This window comes from Nycticebus coucang, chromosome 2 (assembly GCF_027406575.1).
Source record: "Nycticebus coucang isolate mNycCou1 chromosome 2, mNycCou1.pri, whole genome shotgun sequence".
Lineage (NCBI taxonomy): Eukaryota > Metazoa > Chordata > Mammalia > Primates > Lorisidae > Nycticebus > Nycticebus coucang.
The window spans coordinates 148,491,143-148,508,405 of record NC_069781.1 but is presented as its reverse complement, the minus strand read 5'-3'; the positions used below and the strand labels follow the sequence as shown (position 1 = coordinate 148,508,405).

General features: G+C 51.8%; 1 protein-coding gene across 10 annotated transcripts in view; it reads left to right on the top strand.

Moving 5' to 3' along the window:
• ZNF423 (zinc finger protein 423) overlaps positions 1-17,263 on the top strand; it is a 318,249-nt gene that overhangs the window by 155,766 nt on the left and 145,220 nt on the right. The window contains exon 1 of one of the 10 annotated variants that reach the window (XM_053582130.1): positions 2,401-2,450. The exons of the other annotated variants lie outside the window; for them this stretch is intronic. The gene's annotated coding sequence lies outside the window, so the exon portion shown is untranslated. Of the gene's footprint in view, positions 1-2,400; positions 2,451-17,263 lie in introns of those variants that run through there. 10 annotated transcript variants of the gene reach the window in all.

The following is a 17,263-nucleotide window of genomic DNA, read 5'->3' as shown; positions in this document are numbered from 1 at the left end:
ACCTCCAGCTGTTACACAGGAGCTGGCGGAGGGAGCCATGTGCATGGTGTGCACATGTGCCTGTGTGCGGTGGTGTGTAGCTCCATGTGTGAGTGTGCGTGCATGTAACTGTGTGTATAAAAATGTGATTATGTGTATAGGACTGTGCATCTGCATAACTATGTGTGTAGAACATGTAAGTAACTGCGTGTACGTAACTGTGCACACAGCCATGTGCATGGAGCTGTGGAAGATGGCCAGGCATATAGAGCTGTGTGTGTATGTGACTGGACGAGCATGTAAGTGCAACGCGTGCAGGTGGCCGCATGTCTTACATGTGATTGTACATGTGTGATGGTGGGAAATGGGGAGGAACTGAGGGTCCCAGGCTCAGGAGAGGGGCCCCAGAACGTATGGTGGGGGCTGGAATTACCTCTTCTGCTGGTGAAAACACGCTTTGTGGAACAGAGTCACACACATGTTTAGATAATTAGAACAAAAGCCAGAAGAACAATTCCATTCAAAGAGACGAAGCTGGGAGGCGGGGGCTGGCCAGGATCTGGGGGGCCACGTCTGTCTCACCAGCAACCCCGGCCTTTGCTGCATTTTGATCACAGTGTTTAGAAAATCCCTTTGTTGTAGGATAAACTGACATTGGCCTGCACGTTTGGGCTGTGAAGTTTGCTGTGTTCTGGGGCCCACTCGGGACAGCCAGGCCATTAGGAGCTGATTAAATGAGCTAATTTTAATTTGTTCAGTGGTTACAGATGCAGAGACCTTTCCATGCCCTTTTCTTGAGGCTCTATTTATTTATTAATTTTCTTTTTTTCTGAAAATAAAAAGACCTTCAGGTCTCCCTTCTCTCTTCCCATCCCCCCTTAAAAATAAGCAGATGGAAACATTTTTAACCCGAACTTCAGCCAGGAAAGAGAGGGCTTGACTACAGCTCTGTGGGATCAGCTGTAGAGGTGGCGGGGGGCGCTCCCTGTACTTGGGAGCTGGGGGCAGAGCTGCCAGGGTTGGACCTCACCCATGGCTGAGTTTGAGGAGCTGGTGGCGGCTTACTGGGAACCGTCAAAGACTTTAGCTCCCTTTCTGGCCTTTGCTCCCACTGGTCCTCTGCTTGGAGCTCTGTCTCCACCCCTTGCTTCCCTTATTGGGCTAGTGCCCATTCATCCTGCTGGTCTTAGCCGGAAGGTTGCTGTCTCCAGGGGCCTTCTGGCGCCCGCCCCTCACCTGTGTTCTACGGCAGTCCCAGACTTCCTCTGTCATAGCAAACACTGCACCACGTGGGACATCAGTCCCCCTCACTGTGCTGTGTATTCCACAGGGAAGAGCTGCCCATGTGGTTGCCCTCCTGTACCAACACCAAAGTGCTTGCTTACAGAAGCACCTCGGACTCCTGGTGAATTCTGGATATGTGAGTGAATGATCTGACTCCTGGTGAATGACTGAAAATGTGAGCCAGTGACAGCTGTGCTTACCGAACACCCCTACACACCAAGCTCTTGATGTCAGGACCCACCCTGGGCTCACACCCAACCCTGCCAGTCCCACCACTGTCCCCCACCCCAGTCCCTTTCTGCTGGGAACCAAGGGAAGAAAACTGTGCCGTGAGTCGTCAGCTTTTTACAGCATTTGTGGGCAAGAGGGCCCTGGGAGTGTAATGTGCCAACCATGAGGGGTGCTTAGGAAGAGGAGGGATTATGTGGCTGCTGCCACTTGCTACCCTGATTTTGCCTAAGTTGCCCGGTCCCTCACGGTTCCTTCACTGTGTGGTCACCTCTCACTCGGGTTGGGGCACCTTTGGGTGAGCAACGGGTTTTCACTGAAGCTGTGTGCTCAGCTGTGGCCAGGACAGTGTCCAGGCCTGGTTTCTATCTGCTGAGAGCTGCTCCCTGCAGATGGCTCCCCACCCACCCCACCCAGGGGCCTCCCAGGCACTGTCCCCCCACCCTGTCCTGGCAGGGGCAGCGTATGAGAGGCCTTTTGTCATCTCTCTGTTATCTTCCCTTTAACCCCCACCCCAGAGCCAGGTTTTGGGGTGGTGCCGACCCCAGGCTGTTTGTCTCTGGAGAATCTCAGAGCTGGCAGGGGGAGTCAGCACTTCCTGGTCACCCTGGGGCCCTGGGGTCCTCGACTGGGTCAACATCTGGCTGTGTGGCCTGAGCCCTGGGCCTCCTCTGTCCTCTCTTCCCCATCTGCTCCTTTTCCCACCCCCTTTTCCTTCCCCAAGGCCCTTCCTCTCCCCACTAGCTGGATCCTCCGCCAAGCGCCACGGCGGGAGCAGCACACCCTCAGCCCGTCCTTCCCAGCCGAGGCGGGGCAGGGATGCGTCCCATGGCTGAGATCACCAGTGGGCCGGTGGGAAGCACCTCTCTGGCCCTTGCCTGCACTGCCGCCAGGCGCTGAGAACTAGGGCTCAGGCCCCAGCCCTCTGGGCAGCAGCCTGCTGGCCTTGGCACACCCTGGTGAGTAAGGGGAGAGGTAAGTGTGGGGTGGGCGCTGATGAGGGGGTGGCCCAGCTTGGGGGCAGGGATGAATAAAGCAGGCTAGTGTCTGCACAGGCACGCCAGGAGTCCCATTAGAGGCTCCCGGCTCTGCTCGTTGGGGAGTAGACTGTTTGCTCAGAGTGGAATCAAATCCAGAAGGAAGGAAACTGCTTTCCTGGAACAAGTGAGGAGCAGCAAGGGACCAGCTGCTAAGGAGGCTCTGATCCCTGGGGTGTCACCCCTGTGGCCCGAGGGTGAGGTGGCCCCAGGGGGCACCCTGATGTCTGTTTAGGTCTGGTGCTTTTCCCTTTGTGTCCTACTGTGGCTGCCTGTGCCCAGGAGTGTGAGGGATCCTGGATTGCCCCCCTGGTGGTCACTGTGCCCTTTGGGCTGGTGTGTCCCTGAGCACTTGCTCACTCTGCTGACACCCTCCTGCGCCCTCACCTTCTGTCTCACTTCCTACGCTGCTGGCCAGGAGGAAGCAGCCGTCCCTGCTGGCTTCTAGGCCCAGCCTTGCCAACCACAAAGCCATCACAGCCTGGGCATTGGTCCTGTCTCCAATCGCAGAGGCATCATGTCAGCAGGACCTTGAGGCCAGTCTCTGGATCACTGCATGCTAGACTGTCATTCCTAGTGGCTGCCATGGGGCCTTGCTGGCGGGTGGGGTACTCAGTGGGAAGCAAGAGTTTCTCGTGGGCAGCCACTTGTTCTCTTCGGGGAGGGACTGATGAGTTTCTGTCTGTTTATGTCGTAACCAAGCTACCGAGATGGCAAACTTGGGTTCTGCAATTACACAGTGTTTCAGAAGCAAATTGATAGGATAACGTGTTATTATTGGCTACTGGGTTAATAGCTATTTTGGCAGGAGTACCAATCCTGCGTGGTGTTGCTGGCGCGGGCGTGAGAATGGTGCAATGGGGTAGAGGGGACTGGGGGCTGCGTGTGGCATAGAGGAGCAGGCTTGCGGGGATCCCAGGGGCCTCCTTTCCCTGTCAGCGTCTGCTTGGAGGATGCTCGGCCCCATTAACTGTGGCCAAATCCAAGACCAGAGAGGTTGAGAGACCAGCATCAGGTCACACAGTGAGTCAATACTGGGGTTGGAGTTTGAGTCCTTGTGGGTTTTGGGGCTGTAGCTTGGCTTGTGATCTTAGAAAGCAGGACACATGGCTTCATGCTGAGCCCCATGTTGGCATCTTGGAGAGTGCACCCAAGTTTGCATGCCTTGGCTTTTGGGTGTTTGCACCTGCTGGTCCCCTGCCTGGGATGCTCTTCCTCCAGACCCTGCCTCAGCCTGCTTTCTTGCTTGCTTCTGGTGTCAACTGAGGTGTGACCTTATCATCTGTCCAGTGTAGCACCCCACTTTCCCCTTCTCCACATTTTTATAGCACCCCCTGACTTTCTGTGTATTGATTTATTCTTTATTCAGCAGGAAGATTGAGTCTCCTCTCACTCCACTGTACACTGTCTGAGGGCAAGGGCTCGGTTTGCTCATACCTGTCCCCAGAACTTCAAACAGGGCTGGCAAAAAATAGATGCATGAATGTAAATTGCAATGTCATTTTAAAAAATGGCTGCCACCTCATAGGTGACTCACTGTCTTTCTTCTTGGAGTATGATTGGAATCAGAGTCCTGTTATTCCTGTCCCTAAGGGTGGTCAGCAAGCCCTCCCTTGGGGCTCATGATGAGATCATGGTCTTGCCTGCTAAGGGAGCCTAGAAGGGAATGAAGTCCCCTTCCCTGGAAGGAACCAAACCTGATTGCAGAGGGAAAGGCTGGATCTCTCCAGGGCCTTTCCGAGTCTGGGCTCTGTGATGGGCTCAATGTTCAGATAGTGGGGTCAGCTTTCTCTGTCACATGGCATTGGCAGGAGTGATATGAGGAGGTGTGGGATTGGGGTTGCTAATGGGACAGGTAAGTGGGAGCGGGGGTGTAGTTCACCACGGGTGGGGGTCTTGTGAACCAGGGGCCCCGCTCTTGCCTCTTGCCACTGCGGCCCTGGAAACCACCTACAGTGTTCATTGAATATTTCCAGTGTGCCAGGCGCTGGGCCATCGTGCTTAACTTGAATTGTAGGATTTAATCCTCACCATCACTCAGGGAGGCAGAAGGTGTGCTCTGCCCATTTCTCACATTGCTGAGGCTTATTGAGGTTCCTGATGTATCCTAGTCCACATGGCTGCTCAGTGGTGGAGTTGCACCCAGGCTCTCTGGCTACCGAGCCTTCCTGGACACAATGCCAGTGCCCCTGGATCACAGCCTCCATGGGACGGGGCTTGGCTGGGTGTGTTCGCTGTCCCCATACCTGGCACAGAGTAGGCGCTCTGTAAGTAATCTGAGGATGTGTGATAATGCTGGGATGAATGGAGGAAGGAGTTTCCCAGGATGAATGGGACCTGCTCACTTTTTATTGTTGGTTCATTGGGCAGAAATAGAGAAGCCAGAGTGGGAAGGGGGCAATGTCCTCTTGTACTTGGCTGGCCTGAGTTCCTCCCAGAAAGACTTATTAGGGGGGCTGCTTGATGGAGTTGGTCCTTGTGGAAGGGAGCCCTGGCTCATGGTTACTGGTTAGTAAAGAAGAAGGTTTCTGGTGAGTTTTGGGGGGTTCCTGGTGGGGAAGAAACACACATGCACAGACACAGACACACTCACACTCATGCGGCCTGACCCTCTGGCGTGTTGTGTGGAGAGCGGGCTCCACTTGGAGGGTTTTCCCCAGAAGAGACGCAGGTCCCTCACATACTCCAAATCCTGTTGCTGAGTCTGTATCTTTAAGAGCGTGGACTCTCAGCCTAGTATCTTATTAAATGTATCCATTTGTTCTACTCTGGTCTGAATAAACAGACTCCCCCACCCCTTTGTTTTATGCCATTTTCCAGGGATTCAGGCTGAGGCTGGGGCAGTGAGCTGCCACTTCCGCCTTCATCTATTGCACCGCCCACCCGGTGCCCTTGCTCTCTCTCTGACTCTAAGAGGTTCTTTTAAATAAAAGAATGACAAATTCAGGCTGTTCTGAAGACTGGAATAATTTCATTCTGCCATAATGCAAGGAGCCCCCAGGGGCCTTGGTGACACGGCACCGGCTCTGCCGGTCCAGACAGTAGGAGAGTGGTCAGACTCATAAACTCAGGCTTCCGGCTGGAGACTCCACCCCCGAGGTTCCTAGGCCTCCACCTTCAGGGCCCCTCGGTGGCTCCTTGCTCTTCTTTGTGGTTAACCCTATCATTCATTCATTCATTCATTTCCTCAGTTCTCGCATTCATACCACAGCTATCAAGCACCTTCTTTAGATGTAGGCCTGGACTTTAATATTTCACCCTTTTATTCATTTATTTATGCCATAGTTACCATGTGCTTCCCGTAGGCTGGGACCTGAAATGTACCCTGCCATTCATTCATTCATTCAGTCAGTCAGTAAGTCAGCAAACAGGTAGTTATTTTCAGGAACCTCATGGGGCTCCCAGGGACCCAGAAATTCAGGGATTACTAGAGTTGTCTCCAGGCAGTTCTAAACTAAGAGTGTCTGTGAGGAAGCTGTGATAACATTCTTGGAAGGAGATGGAGAGTTACAAGGGGAGCTGTTTAGCTACAGGGCAGAGTGGACGAGGAGGGTGTGTGTAGCTCGCTGTGGTTCATACCACGGCTATCAAGCACCTTGTGTGGTCCCACACCCAGCACTGATGAATACCCCGGCTGAAACACTGAGGCCTTCTGTGTGTCAGGCACTGGGGGGAACTGGTGACAAGCTGGAGACAGTGGAGCTGCCCATGGCAGGTGGTGGGCCTAGCCCCACACTCAGGGATGTAGTGTGCCAGAGCTGGGTGGCATCTTTCCATCATAGACTCACCTATGAGGGTGGGCACATGAAGTGCCCCGTGTGCTATGCACAGGAGCCTGGTGACAGGCTGCTCCCTGTTGGTGGTGTCCTCCCTGCCTCATCCTGGGGGAGGTCCCCGTAAATCCATGGAATCAACATTTCATGGGCTAGATCTTCCTGGCTTTGCTGGATCCTGCCTTAGTCAAGACTCTCCCTCAGACCTCAGGGGCCTCAGTATTCCCATCAGTACAATGGATTGTTAGCTGGATAGTCCCAAAAGGTCTCCTTTAGCCCTCTTGAGCCATAGTTTCCTGATCTGTAAAATGGGTCTTGTGAAAGGAATCTGTGTGGTTTAAATGCATTAAACACCAATGACCAATAATGTAAGTAAATAAATAATATAAATTTGTAAAATGCCTGGCATATAGTAAGTGCTCAGAGAATGCTGTTTATGATAATGACGACAATGATTTTTAACTCTCTAGGAGTGTAGGCACAGATGGGCTGCAGTGCGAGGGGCAGTGGTTGTTCAGGATCAGCAAACAGAGGGAGGGGACTTCAGCTGCCCTGCCTCCCACCTGGAATGCCTCTGGCCACAGCTGCCTCTGGGCACCCGAGAAGCTGGCCAGTACAACATGGAGCTTCTCCTTCTCAACGTGGTCCTGGGCCAGGTGGCTGCAGTCCTGTGCCCTGGACCTTTCCCCAGGTTCGACAAGGTGCTTTAATCTCCTGACAACTCTGGATGGGGCTGGGGTGAGCTTCAGTAAATCGTGAAGCCCAATAGCTCAGTCACAGCATGTAGCCTGAGATGGCAGTTTTTCTAGAGCCCAAAACATAAAAAATCTAGGGAAAGCTGAGATTTTCTCTGCCAAGTTTGGATGAGTTAAAGGGTGAACGAGGCCAGCAGAGTGGCTGTGTGGCTCGAGCACATCCCTGAGAATACCAGGAATTCCGCCACCTCCACCACCACAGGCCCTGTTCCTCCTCCCTGCAACGCCCAGTCCTCCTGTTCTCTCCTGCCTGCCCTGGCCAGGTGTGGTGCTGGCGATATGGCAGCTACTGAGGTGGGCCACCGCCCCTGCTGTGCTCACTATCTGGAGGGGAGAGCGGGTCAGGCAGAGCTGCAGGAATGCACAGCACAAGCCAGAGCAGGGTTTCCAGGGCCACTTTTAGGGATGTGCAGCCTGATGTTAGGTGGTTCATGCCTTTTTTTTGTTGTTGTTAATAATTAGGTACTTATTTTAATGGACATTACAAAAACATCATACCTACGATTTCACCCATATCATTATTTAGGATTACACTCAGACAGGCGGCATTGATTGGCCTAAAGCCAGTGAAGGACAAAGTTGAGTAATAGTACTGGGCTTCTCAGTGGCCTGAGCACGGTGAATCCTGGCTGGGGACACATTGAGCTGTGGAGGACGAAGGACATGGCCTCCGAGCCTGTGCCGAGTGCACAGTGGCAGCGCCTTGGGCAACGGCTATAGACAGGGTCCCTAAATGCAGAGCCTGAGGCAAGGACTCTGGTGTAGGAGTTGCTGCCAGGAAGCAGGGTTGAGGGACAGGGAAGGGAAAAGGCCACTTTGGGGTGCATTGTCAAGGTTGCTGCAGGATACCCCAGGAATGATCTTTGTGGGAGCGCCTTGGCTCCAGACCCCTTTTGAGTGAAGGTTGCCTCCTAGGGCATTAACCTTTTTAATTTCCTGGCCAAGCCTGAGAGAGGCAGACACCTGGAGCCAAGTGCCTAAGGTGGGGTGTCATCCTCATGCCCACACTGCCCACCACAGCCACAGCTCAACTCTCAGGAGCCGATGGCTGCAACCCACATGCTGAGTTTGAGTCTCTCTATCCCAGTGTCCTCTTCTGTAGGGTGGGGCTGAGCTCGTGACTGTCTCATGGAGCTGCTGAGAGGGTGGCGGGTGCTGAGAGATTCAGTGCTTCGGGGGAGCTCCGCAGTCCTGCAGGTGCTGGGTGGCCCTTGACCTGTGAGCTGGGATTTGGCTGAGCTGAGAAGCAGTGGACCCAGGATTCAAGGTCAGGCAGTGTGTGTGCCTTGTCGATGGAAGTCTGACCCTCCAGCCTACAGACCCATGAGCTGGTCTGAAAATGTTACCAATCCAGACTCCCCCGCCCCGCTGGCTAAGCATCTAGCTTGGCCCCACGGGAAGCAGCTCCCTGGGAAAGGCTCTTGCCTCTGAGTGGTGTTGCCACTCAATAGTCTCCTTCCTCGGGACACGGTGTCCACAAACGTGCATCCCAGGTCAAATCCCAGCTCTGCTACTTCTGACTCAGATGGCCCTGGGCATAGTATTTAACCTTTGTAAATGGGGTTGGGGATAACTTGTCACACTGCTTTGAATGTTACCATCAGACAATATGTGGCATGGAACAAACACCCCAAAACTATGTAGCCCGTAATAAATGTCATTTATCACACATGTATAGTACATAGGCAATATGTGTAACAGGTGATTTAGAATGTTACTCTTCAATGTCTTCTCTAAACTTGGAGATACAGGTTAGAGGCACTATGTGGTTTCCTTGGTATTGGGTTTTTTGAAGATTATAACCTGAATTAGGTTGTTCACTCGCCTTCTTGTTCTTTATTCATGTTGAACACATCCTTTGTCTACATCTCTGAAAGGAAGTCACACAGGCCAGCTGTGTTTTATAGACACCTCCAGGAGAGCCCAGGGGCCAGGGTTTTTCCCAGGGCCATGTAGCTGCTTCAGACTGAAACCAGCCCTGGAATCTCGGTGCTGGGCCAGCCCTAGGAGGGGTGGCCTGGCTGGTTCTGCGGGCCGTGCTGTGTTCTGGGGCCACCCAGACCAGGGGGCAGGAGGGAGGCAGCTCCTGTGTTGAGCAGCTCTGAATTTCTCTCAGGGAGCATGGAACCTGCAGGGATTCTCCTGAGCCTGCCTCAGGCTCCTCCCAGGTGCCCTGCTCATGACCTTCTGGCACCTGCTATGAGCTCAGAGAGTTGGTGGTGGTCTTTGGAGACTGGATAAAGGCTTGAGGGTAGGAAGCTGCCAGGGGAGGGACTGGTGTGGGCTGTTAGGACAGGTGTCCCCCAGACTCGGCTGCTGGGTCCATACCTTCTCTACGTCTGCTTCCTGGAGGAGTGGAGGCTACTTCACCATAACATCAATTCCCTCCCCCTGGGCTCTGGGGACCCAGCTCCCCGGGGTGTGGTCTAGGGGCTGTCACAGGGATAGGGGTGGAATGCCTCTTGAGTGGGGAAAGATTGTGCCATAACTGGGGCACAGCCTGGGCTGTTCATACCCTGCAGAACCTTGGACAGCCCCTAGCTATGGGCATTAAGGGAGAGAGAATGGGGGGTGGGCATTTAATTGCCCACACCTAACCTGATTTACTTCGTCTGATTGAGGGTTTTCGGTGTCGATAGAATGGAGGGTGTGAAGCCAGAAGACCTGTGCCTTGGTTCCCAGTTAAGCGGGGATGGAGGTGCCAGAAGGGAGGGAAATGCGAGACATTTTGAGAGTTGGAGGCTTGTCCCGGGCTGGTGAGCAGATGTGCTGCTGGAGTTACACTGTCCACCCCTTCTCATTCAGGGCTGCAGTCACGTATGCCCTGGTCGGGGAGAGGCCCAGTGAGTTTGGGGAAGAAAAATAACGTAAGAGTGTGGGTTCAGCGATGAAGCCCTGGTGTGAGCGTGAGGTGGAGACTCGAGTCTACTGTTCCTGGGCTTTACAGTGCTCACACTCCCTCCTGTGGGAACAGACCCTTCATCGTCATCATCACTCTGAGGTCAAAGATGTGTCTTTGGGAGTGCTGTGGCTGCTTACCACAAACAGAGGCCATGTCGGTTTATTCCAGAGGTGGTGGAAAAGCTGGTGGGGTTGGACTCTCTGAGTGAGGGGTGGTGAGTCGGGGTTTTCATGGGAAGTGTTGATCCCTCTGTGACGGGAGCACTGAGGCACACGTGGGAGGGGACCCCGTGCTAGTCATGCAGGCGTCTCTCCTCCTCTCAGCTGTTCACATCTCTGTGTCTTTGGGGCCACTGATGACAGGCTTTCTTGAAATGGGTTCTGCTGAGAGGCTAGTGATTGCTTATTTCTGAGTCAGTCCTCGATCAGAACTGGATTTATGGGAGGTCTAGAAAGGAGTCTGGGTCCTGCTGGTGCCCACTCCTGAGCTGGCTGGTTGTTTGGACCCAACTGGGACCCCTGGGGACTGTCAAGTGGAGTTCTCTGCTTCTGGTGTGAAGGCCACGACTATGGGCTCCCATGGGGCACCTAGCTTCAGTCATGCGGTTACTTGCTTCTTGCTTCAGAAGGGTCTACTCTTTCCAACTTTGCTTCCACCACTCCTTGCCCTGAAGACCTTCTCCTCCCTTCTGGGATCAGGGCCCCCAGTCTTGGGTCTTCTGTGAACCTCTGCCACGATTGCTTCATCTGAGTCCCAGTACTGTGGTTCACCTAGTATTTTCTCTAAGTTGGTTCTCTCCATGGTTAAATGAACTCTGCAGATGGGAAACCAGTACCATTTATTGTAAGTTGACAGCAACCTTAAAAGTAAATGAAAAACAAAACCAAGGAAAAACTCATGCTCATGTTATTTCTGCCGGGAGCTATTGCCTGCTGGAAGTGCCGGGTGAAGGGCCTGCTCTTCTCTTTAGTGGGGAACACTGGAGAGAAGTTACAGACAGCGTCACCTGGAGCCTCTGCCCTTGCTGAACCCTAAGGTGGTGAAGGGGCATTTCCTGTCTCGTTTGTGCATCAGTGTTGTTTGGAACCATCTTGGCTGCCCCCTGAAGTCATACTGGATTCTGATGATGAAAGCCATCTATGTTTTGGAGAACACAGGTCAGTGGAGGGCCTATTCCTTCAGAGCACCGCGATGGTGCCTTCTTTGCGCACTGGTTCCCGATCCTGCCAATATTGGTGCTTTCTGGTGCCCCTTGTCCTTTGCCAAGGGAGAGCCCCTCTAGATGAGCGTGAGCACTATATGCTACCCCCGTCCAGGTGAGCGCCGGGAAAGGAGGCAGGGAGGCCCTGACTCTGAGGCATATGGGGTGGTGGGGCTGAGCTGGGCCCTGAGTGATAGGCTGGATGTAGGTGAGTGGTGACCAGGTGGTGGGGCATCCTGGGGTGGGCACCACAGCCTGGACAAAGGCTTAAGAGTTCAGGCCGGGTGAGGCAGGCTTAGCGTACCTCTGTGATGACAGTGGACAGTGGACAAAGTCTCGACGGCTTTCCAAAAATATAGGCCATCCAGGCTCCTTTCACTTAACTTCCTTGGAACTCTTGCCCCCTCTGCGTCTCAAATGTGTGCTGTATGAAATGGGGAGAGATGATGACGGTAGTTACCTCACAGGATGCAAGTGAGGATTTAGCAAGGTGGCGCTCATGAAGAGCTTGCCACCGTTCCTGGCCACAGAGGGCCTCTGCACATGATGCTAGGCTGAAGCTCAAGAAGTAGCTCCAGGTGGGCGCCATGGCTCATGTCTATAATCTCAGCACTTTGGGAGGCTGAGTCAGGAAAACCGCTTCAGACCAGGAGCTCAAAACCAGCCTGGGCAATGTAGCGAGACTCTATCTCTACAGAAAAGTTTAAAAATTAGCTGGGCATGATGGTACGGGCCTATAGTACCAATTTACTTGGGGAAACTGAAGTGGAAGGATTGTTTGAGCCCAGGAGTTTGAGGTTATAGTGAGCTGTGATTGCGCCATTGCACTCCAGTCTGGGTGACAGAGCAAGACTCTCTCTCCCCTGTCTCAAAAACAATACAAAACAAAAAGTAGCTAGCTGAGTATGGTGGCTCAGACCTGCAATCCTACCACTCTGGGAAGCTGAGGTGGTTGGATTGCTTGAGCTCAGGAGTTTGAGACCAGCCTGAGGAAGAGCAAGACCCTGTCTCTACTAAAAATAGAAAAAACTAGCTGGGCATTGTGGTGGTTGCCTGTATTCCTAGCTACTCTGGAGGCTGAGGCAGGAGGATTTCTTGAGCCCAGGAGTGTGAGGTTGCTGTGAGCTATGATGATGCCACGGCACTCTACCCAGGGTGACAGAGAGACTTTGTCTCAAAAAAAAAAAAAAAATCCCCGAACAAAAGTAGCTCAGTGTGACCATGTTCTAATCCCAAAAGGGTTCAGAGCACCCAGGGACATCCCAAGCACTCAAATATTAAGAGACAGTGCTCAGAGGTCAGGGAAGAGTACTAGTGGTGACAGAGGCAGCCCAGGGAGACTTCCTGAAGGCATGTCTGTGAGGACATAGGAGTTCAGCAGGGCAGAGCAGGTTTGGCATGCCACCATGCGGTGCAGGCTTCCTATGGTGTTGCTCACATCCCTCCCTACAAAGGAGAAAGAACGCATATTCCTTTCCAAGGCCTCAGGGGACAGCTGAGGCATGCCACATGCCTTTTTCCCTGCAGGTGACAAAGGGGATGCCTGACCATTTCTTGGAGTCTTCTGAGGACGTCCAGAGACTGTAATTCTAACTTCTGTGGCTAAAACATATGGGCAGAAAAAATGATATCCAAACATGCCTAATCCCAATCAAAGGATTATTTTCTTAGAGAAAAGCTTCACCTATACTTAATAGTTTTAAATTGTTCCGGGTGCCAATTAGACTTTTAATTTTGCTGTTCCCTCCGGCAGCTAGAGGATGTGTGTGGTTTGCGTTTAATCAGAGTTTTTTTTTTTTTGGTGGTGGTGGTGGTTCTGGGGGAGGGAAGGAGATAAGGAGCCCATGTCAGGGTTTCCTTCTGGTCCTCCCAGTACCCGGGCTGGAGGAGGGGCTCTGGGCAGCTCTGAGTTTAGGGTTCTGTGTCAGGGCAGCCCGGGGTGTCTCCTGAGGGCTGAGCCCAACGCCCCTCCCACGTGCCTGAGGTTCCGCCACCGCACACTGCCTGGAGAATCCAACGCCGTGTTAAATATATGGATTATCCAAAAATTTCTGCAGCAATAGAGTGAGTTATTATTGATTCACAAAGCACGACAAAACATCGCTGCATGAATTAGCAAACAGCTGTTTCTAATTTGAGTTTAGAACGGTACACAGAGGAACTTGTTTCTCTGTTCACTCCTTTCATTTATAATGAATTTTAATCACCGCTACAGGTGAGAAAAATGTAGAAACAAGCTTGTATCTTGTGGAAGAAACAAAGGAGAGACAGATGCTAACAGATTTCCAGTCTGTGATAAAAGGCATGTTTTGGTACACTTTACATGTAATTAGAGCACAGCTGTTTCCAGTCCCAGGTCCACGAACGCGGCCGAATGTGGGCTCTGCTGATCTCCAAAGGGAGTACAGAAAAACAGTGATTCAACCCCGAAAGCATTTTGCTTTCTCTGGGGTTGAGCGGAGCGCCCTTTGCGCCGGCTCTTGGCAGTGTTGTTTCATGGAACTCACGGAGATGACTTTATAGGGTGCCAGCTCCTAGTGCAGAGGTGGGCAGGGTGATGTTAGGGCATGGGGTGGGGGCCAGGCTGGAACTTGGCAGAGGAACCTAACAGAGCCCTGGAGCTCTAAGTGCCCTTGGGGGGGCCCTCGTAGGGGACAGTTCGGGGGAGCCCTTCCCCACCGGCAGGACTTGATCATGCTCCTCTTTAGCAAGTTTGATCACAGCCAACTCTCGGGTGAGTTGATGAATGCTGGCTTTTTTTTCTTTCCTAGTCTGTTTAATTTCTGCAATAAAACTCAAGCTCAATTGCATTTTCAATATCAGTGCTAAGTAAATTTGTCTAAGGGATGGAGCAGCCTGGCAGGCTGTGTGTTCTGTGAGGTCAGAGACTTCAATGGGAAAAGCGGACATACCTTCTTGTTCTGCGTGTCCAGCAGCCCTTGGAGATGACAGCCCCTGTGGGTGCTGGCGCAGGGGTGTTCTGGAGTTTGAGCCCCATCCCCGCCCCCTCCACCATCATCTGGGATGCCCAAGTCCAAGCCACAGCATAGCGTTTGGTGTCTTAGTTTCTCCATCCGCATCTGAGAGCGTTGGGCTCTATCTGAATAATGAGGTGGTCTTGAAGGCTCCTTGCAAGTCTGATGTCCTTGGATTTTACCTGCCAGGGGCTCTCTGGGCCTTTCTGCAGATCTGTCTTCTGTGGGGGTGATGACTGTGATTCCTGCTGAGACCTACTTGGTTATCAATCAGGTCCTGACTGTGTCATGTCTGTTCAAGCCATTGCAGCCTCTCCTGTCACCTTCTGCCCTGTGACATTATGGTGAGCTGGGAGCCAGTAGCCAGTGACTATTTTATTCATCACAGAACATATATAACACCTTAAGGCAGGCACTGATTTTTAACTCTATACTTGGGACTGTTATTATCTCCATGTTACAGATATGGAAACTGAGGCAGGTCTCTCCATTCCTCCCTATGGGAAACAGGGAGGGTAATTAACTTTCCTGAGGTCATACAGATAGCAAGTGGTGAAGATGGGCATGGAAGCTCAGCAAACACAGTCGTCAGGGCCCTCACACTGCATAATGGGGGAGGGAGCCTTGGGGTTTGGCAGTGCAGGAGAGTGGGCGTCACTGGCCCAGAGGAGGAGCCATGGCTGAGCCCCACCGTCACTGTGCCAGCTGCAGAGAGCAGTGGCACAACCATAGTTCACTAATACCTCCAACTTCTAGCCTCAAGCTATCCTCCTGCCTCAGCCTTCTAAGCAGCTGGCACTACAGGTGGGAACCGCTGTCCCTGGCTATTTTTAAAAAATTTTTTTGTTCAGATGGGCTCATCTTATGTTACCCAGGCTGGACTTGAACTTATGGCTTTGAGCAATCCTCACTCCTTGGCCTCTCAGGGTACTAGAATTATACCTATGAGTTAACCATGCCTGGCCATGGATTTTTAAAACATGCTAGGAGTTCCTGATTTATAAATATTGGCATTTTTACACAATCACCGATAACTGTGCTGCCCTCAGACTGTTCAGAGAGAGGACAGCCATGGTGACCTGTGACCCATTACTCTGGTTGTTACTTCTCCCTGTCTAGCTGGTTAAGAGCCCTGGGCTGGGAGTTGGATCCCAGCCTTTTCTGTTTTGCTTTGTGATGTCAGGATGTGACCTAACCTCTCTGTTCAGTTTCTCCATCCATAGGGCAACTTACTATGTAAACACAGCTACTTGGAATTTAAAAGGGTACCCCAATGGGACACCTGAGTGTGTGGCAACCTGCTTCCTTGTAATACAGGATAATAACAACAACAAAACCTCTGCCACCACTGCTGCCACCATCGCCATCGCTACCACCACCATGCAGAGTTGCTGCAAATGTCAGATGGGACAGTGGGTGTAAAGTGCTGTGTAGCACCTTAAATGCCACATAGAAGACATTATGTTTAATGACAGTGTAAGTTATACTAGAACCCCCTCATTTTTTCTAGTGAACATTTACCAAACAGTGGCATATAAACATTAACCACATTCTAGGGTAGTCACTGTTATTATCCCCATTCCATGGGCAAGGAGATGGTGACTCAGAGAGGTCCAGTAACTTGGTCGTGGTCACACAGTACAAGAGTGGCAGCTCGGCTTGCGTCCTGGGCAAGCCCAGGCACGTCCTCACCCAGGGCTTCCCTGTCCCTCAGTGGCTGACATCTCTCTGCAGTTGGCCAAGTCTTTTTAAGCTTATGCTGACATTTGGATCCCTGGAAGTTTTGTTAAGGGCCTTGGTGGCAGCTGTTTGCTGTCACAGGGCTTTTCAGCAGCCCCCAGAGCTGGCTGGGGAAGGGCATGTCTGGCCCTGTCTTAGTCTGTTGAGGGCTCTGAAGGCTCTCGGAAGCTGTGTGCCAAGTGTACTTTTGAGGTGGAGCAGAAGCTGGGACCCCACTTCTCCCCCACTGGGGGCACTCCTTTAAGGCTGGTGTGTTTTCTTTCTCTTCTCAGCTTTGGGCCATTGACCTCTGTGTGGCAGTTTCTGTCCTTGAGATGCCCGGTGATGCTTGTGTCTCTCATCCTGCTGAAATTTTCTCCCCAAACTGGAAGAATGATCCCTGCTTTTCCTCCCATTGGGGCTATCGAGATCATATCCATGGGGAACTTTCAGCTCCCTCCAGAATGGGTGAATAGGAGCTGCTATGATTCTTACTAATAGTGTAATTCTAATCCAAGATTCCAGGTGAGCCATGTCAGCTTCTGGGAGCCTCCTGGGGCTCCTTGGTCTACCCCTAAGGAAGGAACTTCCAACCAACCACCTTATCCCTTTCCTGTCCCAGGGTTTGGGCTTTCATTCTTTATACCATTCTTTCCCTTTAGGAAAATGAAATATCTAGATGCATTATTGAAAACTGCCGTTAAAGGGGTCTGTCTCTCTCCCTCTTTCTGACTACTTCAAAGCAGCAAAGGGTTGCTAGACTGACTTTAGACTTTAGAGAGCAATTAATTGACAGAAAGATTGAGCAGATAAGAGTACAGAAACCTGAAACTGCTAGGTACCTTCTGCACCCTTCCGAGGACCCACCAGCAGGCTCAAATATATGCTGAATAATAAAACTCCCAAACTAGATAGGAGAGAGCTGGATACCTACCATCTGATACTTCTCATGCTGTACTCAGGGCAGACATCATCAATGGATCACAGATTCTTAGAGCTACCAAGGCTCTTAGAGACCTATTGATTTCATTCTCTCTCTCAAGAATTGGAGAAATGAAAGCACAAAGAGAGGATATACTTGCCTTAGTCACACAGTGCCAGAATCTGAACCTAGTCCAGTAGTGATCTCATTCACTATGGCTCACAGCTCCACCCTTAGGGCTTAAAGTTCCACCCTCTGAGTCATTCTCCCCCCAACCAAGGTAGCACATATTTGCATCTGGTAGTTTTATTAGCCCACTTACTGCTTATAGAATTTGAGGGGTCCAACAGACTTTTTTCATCTTATACTCTCTCTGTCCTTTTTGGTTCAAGCTGGCAGCATTTCTGATGGTATAAATTTTTAAAGAACTTTGTGAGTCTCCTGTGTATGTCATAGGTATTTGCTCCATTAGCCAAGAGGCTCTTCCA